Source organism: Stylophora pistillata, chromosome 4 (genome assembly GCF_964205215.1).
Source record: "Stylophora pistillata chromosome 4, jaStyPist1.2, whole genome shotgun sequence".
Lineage (NCBI taxonomy): Eukaryota > Metazoa > Cnidaria > Anthozoa > Scleractinia > Pocilloporidae > Stylophora > Stylophora pistillata.
Window position 1 is genome coordinate 23,155,523 of NC_142522.1, and position 6,215 is coordinate 23,161,737.

Below are 6,215 nucleotides of genomic sequence, written 5' to 3' on the forward strand. Positions count from 1 at the left end.
ATTTTATTTATTTTTTTATTTCGTCGAACAAACAATAAAAAGTTACATTACCAACAGTACTTACAATTGTAGTATTGAAGTAGAGTGGATTTGCGTGGCTATTGGCTCAAAGAAGTGGTTCCAATGAGCAAGCCATTGAAGACTTATTGTTAATATAAAAAGAATATCGAAAGGTGTAAAAAAAAAGAATCTGACCTGGATGAGCCGTTGCGCAATGAAGAGTAAGAAATGATTCGCGTCACATGTTATACTCACTATACCTTAATCGGTCTTCATCACTGTTACCGCAATCATAGACTACGTCAACATCTACTACAATTATGTCACAGTCACTGGCACTGACGTAGAGGGATCAGCTCTTTAGCGTCACCGTAACAGTAACTATGATTATGATTCTTATTCTCACTGTCGACGACGTCACCATTTCTATGGTAATGTCGCGGGTGAGGTCATCACCTTCAGCGTGACTTCATCTCCCGTTGAAACTACACCACCAATGCTGCATGTATTCGCTGTTCCTGAAAACATTCTTATCTTCATCGATTACGTAACCGTATTCAGCAAATCAAGAGCGCCCATCGTTTAACGCGTAAAAAAAGTCTACAATGAATCGCTGTCTGCCAATTTTCAAGAAAAAGAAGAAAGGCTCTCGATTGCTTGGAGATAAAAGGTTTGGTCATGCTTGAGTTACTAAAGCTCTGGGAGCTGAAGAGACAGTGAATAACGAAAATCCAAAGTCATCCAATGTAGCTCAAATCTTCTATTTTCAAAATAATATTGTGACCTACGGCAATTGATGGAAAAGCATTAAAAAAGCTCAAAAACATTGAACAGGGTTTCAGGTGGCATTTCCTTTCATGGTGGTCTTTGGTGAGAAAAACACAATGGGAAAGTTCACAATCGTTCCCAGCGGTTGATATCTCAGCATGTGATAAGAGTATCTTAACATCGCCAGAAGCTTTAAATGACATCCGCTGACAAGATTCCTGCCGTCGCGACATGTGTATCTGTCGTACTTTTGAACATTGATCACAAAGTTGGTTCGACAGATTTTGTTTGTACCTTTTTATATTTGTTTCTGAGAAGTGAGCGAGCCAACATGGCATGTGATATTTTTGTGCTGTACCCGAATATTTATTTTTCCTCTATGATTTTTTATCAACTTATAATTCGCTATGAATCACTTTAGCCTTGAGTGCTCAGTTATATTACCTGTGGACATCCTCTACCAATAATTTAGTTTTATGTTTTCGATGCGTTTTCATATGGAAATTTCCATTGTCTCAAAACAAAATAAAAATTGACGAGGTTACTAAGTGTCAGTTATTTTAGCTGATTGTCTTTCTTATACTTTGTCGGAAAATGTTTATATCAAAAACTTAAAATGTACCAAAAAAATATGGTAAGTTGCTCTAAACTTGGGGATTGATGAAATTCAAATATGATTTAAGTTTGAACTTAATTAATTTCATTATTTCGAGCTTCATGCAGAGCTCTTCTCCCATTTTTTGCAATGAAACAAAGCAGAAAACTAAGTTCAATAAAAAAGGACGTGATCTGGTCGAAAGTGAAGAGGAAATACTTTGTAATAAGAATCTGCGGATGAGTATTTAGTTTTCAGCGGTTTTGACAAGGAAACAATATTTCAGCGAGATATGCACCCAGATATGCTACACAGACCTTACTTTGGCTTGTCATACATTGTTTCTCTTTTCCCATCATAGCTTGGGTAAATATGGGTGGATTAAGATGATTGGAGAAAATTAGTCCGGATTATTGTGGATTGGAGTGAGTCAGGGAGGATTGTAATGAACCGGAGTTGATAGGATTTGATTTGGCTGGATTGGCAAGGATAAGAGTGAATTGAGGTTAATCGGTCCCGGTGACATTTATCACAAATAGATTTGCGAGTTTATTTTTTTTTTAGCATTACGGAAATACATATATGCCAAAAGGGAGAAACATTCCTCACAAGTCCCTCGCTAATCAGGAGTATTAACTAAACTACTTGACTCTTACTGGTCTCTTTTCATCAATGATCTCTTCCTTTCATTTCATTTCAGTAAAATATTGTTTTCAGGTCGTTTACATTCTTCTTCACCTGGGAACAAATTCACTGCTGCTGATAGTGCTGTCTTAAGGAGCTCCTCTAAGTCGAGCACGCTCATTTCTGTTTGGAGAACCTTCGTTCTTTTGTTTGGATTGTTGCTCATCACTGCAAAAGATTCTGCTCTTCTCGCCTCACCTGGTTTCAGCCATATACAGCAGCCAGCTGTCCAAGTAGAACGAGGAGTTACAAGTTTTATCGTACCTTGCACAAATGTATCCCTCTGATAGGGTTTAGGAATTTGATTTGAAAGATCCTGAACAGGTTTTCCTTCTTTATCAACGAGTAGGCCATTTTCTGATCTGCCAGTCAAAAGATACAGGGTTCCATATTTCATGCCACAATTGTTCTTAGCATACTTTTCTACTTTTAACTCAAAATTTGTCAAATAGAAGTTCGACGCTGCAAACTGAGGTATGGCATTAGTAAAAGTATAGGTAGCGGCCATGAAATTTTTGTCAAAGGAATTTATCGCTGAAGGATTCAAATGGCCTTTGGTCAATGCGTTGCTTGGCTTGCCTAGTAGTTGAATGGTAGCTGCGACTGCTTCTTTATTGGAAATGCTGACATTAGGAGCGCCAGTGGACACAGATGATATTAAACCATAAAACAGAAAGATACTGACAATTTTTTTTATATCAAAGTAGTATCGCACACGATTTTTTTAAACCTGCATTCCCTCCTCTGGTATGACCGTGAGAGTATGGAGACTGTTATTTGATATGCACCCCTAGTTTGGTGTTCTGGTAGGCAGCAAATAATCTAGAGATCATCCACTAGTTTGCTCATATGACCAGAAATAGGCAAGGCAGTCTCTCGAGGTTGGACAGTTCTCATTTTTGGCCCGCATAGCATTTCCTTATGTCATTAGAGCTTGTTTGCTTAGCTTGTCAAGCATACATACCTACACACCTACATACATAGGTAAACTGACCACTCCCCATGGGGGCTTTTCAGGGCCAACACCCACCCATCCCACCCAGGGGAGGACATCCACCACACAGTAATCTCGTGCGTGGGAAATTAACGTCTCCTACCCCTAACCCTGCAGAAGACGGGGCCTACGGTTTATTCGTCCTTATCCGAGAAGACTAGAATATCTATCCATTTCTTGATTATAGAAAGGTTGCAGATATTCCACACTTATTTTAAGACTATGAGTATTGATCCGGCCGGTGCTCGAACCCTCGACCTCCCGCACAACACACACAATCCGGCGCCCTAACCAATTGAACCGGGAGGCGGAAACGCACAGGTTGTATAGGTGCTATACGAAGTGTTTTAGTCCAGTGAGGAGAATCGGGATTAAGTGTTTTCAATTTTCATGATCCGTGAAGAAAATAAAACCCCTGGAACTGTGAATTTTTTGCTTTTTACGATGGGTGAAACTTAAAGTTGTTTATCTCATGTTTGTGATGTGTTCTTTTCTATTTTTTTGTTGTGCGTGAAGCGTTTTTAGCGGATCGAAGAGTGGTAAAAAAAAACTGAATGATTGACTGGATGACTTGAAATGATTTAATAGCGCAGTCTTTTCTGTTTTGTTTGTTTACGTATGCTTCCAAATGTTAGAATTCTAAAGGAAAAAAAAAAAACTAGAAAAAGGGCATCAATGTACAAAATACATTCCGAAATGAATGCTCTCAACAAGGCCTTACAACAACGTGAAGCTCGATCTCGATTAGCTTGTGAAAGCCCGGGGACATATGTGAGTTGGTTCGATATTATTGTGCTGCTTGGGGTTCAATGTCTGTTCATTTCATTGCATCCAGTCTTTCGTCTATACTAAGGTCCCTCTCTTGAATAGGTGTTAATTTGCAGACTGAATCAATCTTCATTTAACTTACAAAGGCTAAATCCATACCTGGAGGGTCTCTAAACTTTATTCCACTCAGCCTTTTTTCTTTCCAAATGTCCTTTGCCTAAATAGGTGTAATTTTGTAAGCTGAATAAAAGGGAGTATTGGTGCTTGGATCAAAGAGAGAGACAAAATAAGGTGGAGTGTCGGTAGGATCCTCAGGCAGCGTCTGCATGTGTAAGGCCATGTCTTGAGTAGTACCAGGAAGCCCCGTTGGAGGAATACCCCCGGCAAAAAATGGCGTTTGAACACTTTATTTCTTTGGAAGAGAAATCACAGATCCTTTTAAAAGCAGACAAATGCAGAATCAGACTTGGAACAATGTCTCAAATACGCCTAAATGAGCCTGATTTATTTCAGAAAATGATGTAAGATTGATTTCAATAAGATGAGTCGATCAAAAAACTTTTATCAGTAAGTATTAGTGGATTAAAGCTAAGCTTGATATGCGTTCAAGTATTCTGAATTCAAAATCTAACGCTGCAGAGTTCACATGAAAATGCATCACACAGCATAGTCACGTATCACACTTGTTCGTGGACTTATCAAACTCAGTGTTTTTGAAATCTTATACACCAGTAGCAAAACAAGTTCAGTTGAAATGGGTTTAATTGTATGAAAAGCACAAACAGAGAACTGGAAAAACTTAATTCAATTTTTCCTGGGTTTCAGTGGTATTCAAGGTAAATGCCTGTATAGATATTGTTTAGTTCATAAAAAGTTAAGAATAGAGTAGTTTATTATGTTTTATGGGTAGAAACAAGTTCAATTGCGCTGTTGAGATTCCATAATAATTCTCCTTAGAGGTATCGCACTTCTCCCATTACTTAGCACTTACCAGAGACAGGTTTCGGGAAAATACACTCTTAGACAGTACAAGGACAGAAAAAGCAAAACACCAAACGTAAGTTGTCTTCATCGTGTCAGGTTCCTCTGGTTATTTCTAAGTTGATGAATGAAGTGAATTTCACAGAGTGTATTGATTAGTACAGGGTATAATACTTTTCAAAGTCATTAGGTATTTCTGTTCATGCGCTATCGGCACGTACATTGCAGTACATTGCAGTACAGAGAATAATGCCCTTTAAATCCATCAGGTATTTCTCTTCAAGCTAAAACAGGTAACGTCAACTAATCGAGTATGTTCCAGTGTTGATAACAAAATACTATTTTTTTAATGGTCGATAACAAAATACTTTGATTTTAGAGGTAGAGTTTCTATTTAATAATCTGAGTTGTTTCGACACTTTTACGAGCTAGAAGCAGGCTTACATGACAGGGTAGCCCGACTCGACCTAAGAGTTTCTCGGCTATCGAAATGGCGGCGGGTTTGAATGTGTTAACAAAGTGCTGCCTCATTTCCTTGCTGCTACCTTGGACGAAATGTCTGCCACTGATGTCGAAAGCTTTTTTGTGCAAAGATAAAATGACACCTGTTTTGACGTTAGAAGCATAATGGAGTTTTATTCAGCGAAAGAAAGTTTCAGTTTAAAAAAGAAGCGAAGGAGAACTGTCCGAAATGGCTGAGTTGCCCTTTATATTTGGCTTTGTTACATGTACTTGCATGAGAAAAATTTACCAAGATTGTTGTCATGCGACTGTCAGAAGAGGCCAATACAGTGGAACTTCAAGATGACGAAGTGCCAAGGGACTGGGAAATTGGTTCGTTATATCGAGAGTTCGTTATATCGAGGTTCTGTGGCATACATTTTACTGTAACTTTAGCCGGACTGGAACTTGAGTATCGTTCGTTATACCAAGGACTTCGTTATATAGAGGTTCGTTAAATCGTGGTTCCACTGTAGTTAACAAGTGAAAGAACTGCGTTTTGCAGAATAGCTCGCTTACAGCCTAGGATTTATACAACTAATTTGTCTTTCTCCCTTACAATTGGTTGCACTAAATACTAGTGAGTGCTAATTAAACTTCTGTAAGCTTACTACCTCTTAAAATTCTGTCATAAAAAAGGTATGTAAGACACAGGTTCATGGGGACAGTTTTTGAGCTCAATCATACTCAATATCATTTCTCAGTCTTTCTAAGAAGTATCTATTCTTATCTTAGAGCCCTCTATAAAACTATAATCTATCTCAGTGTACTACTGCACAAATCATGGTTCTCTTCAAAGATCCTTGTAACTTATCGATGTCCACAAAATTTTTCTCAACGTAGCCTTCTACACGGCTGACGATTCCAGTAACAGTAAATAATTCTAACAATTCTCTGTAGTCCGGCTCTGCAATAACACTAGCT

The 6,215-nt window shown here is 38.4% G+C and overlaps 1 pseudogene; it reads right to left on the reverse strand.

Moving 5' to 3' along the window:
• Positions 1 to 1,966: 1,966 nt before the first annotated feature.
• LOC148732914 (uncharacterized) lies at positions 1,967 to 5,000 on the reverse strand (annotated as a pseudogene).
• Positions 5,001 to 6,215: the final 1,215 nt, after the last annotated feature.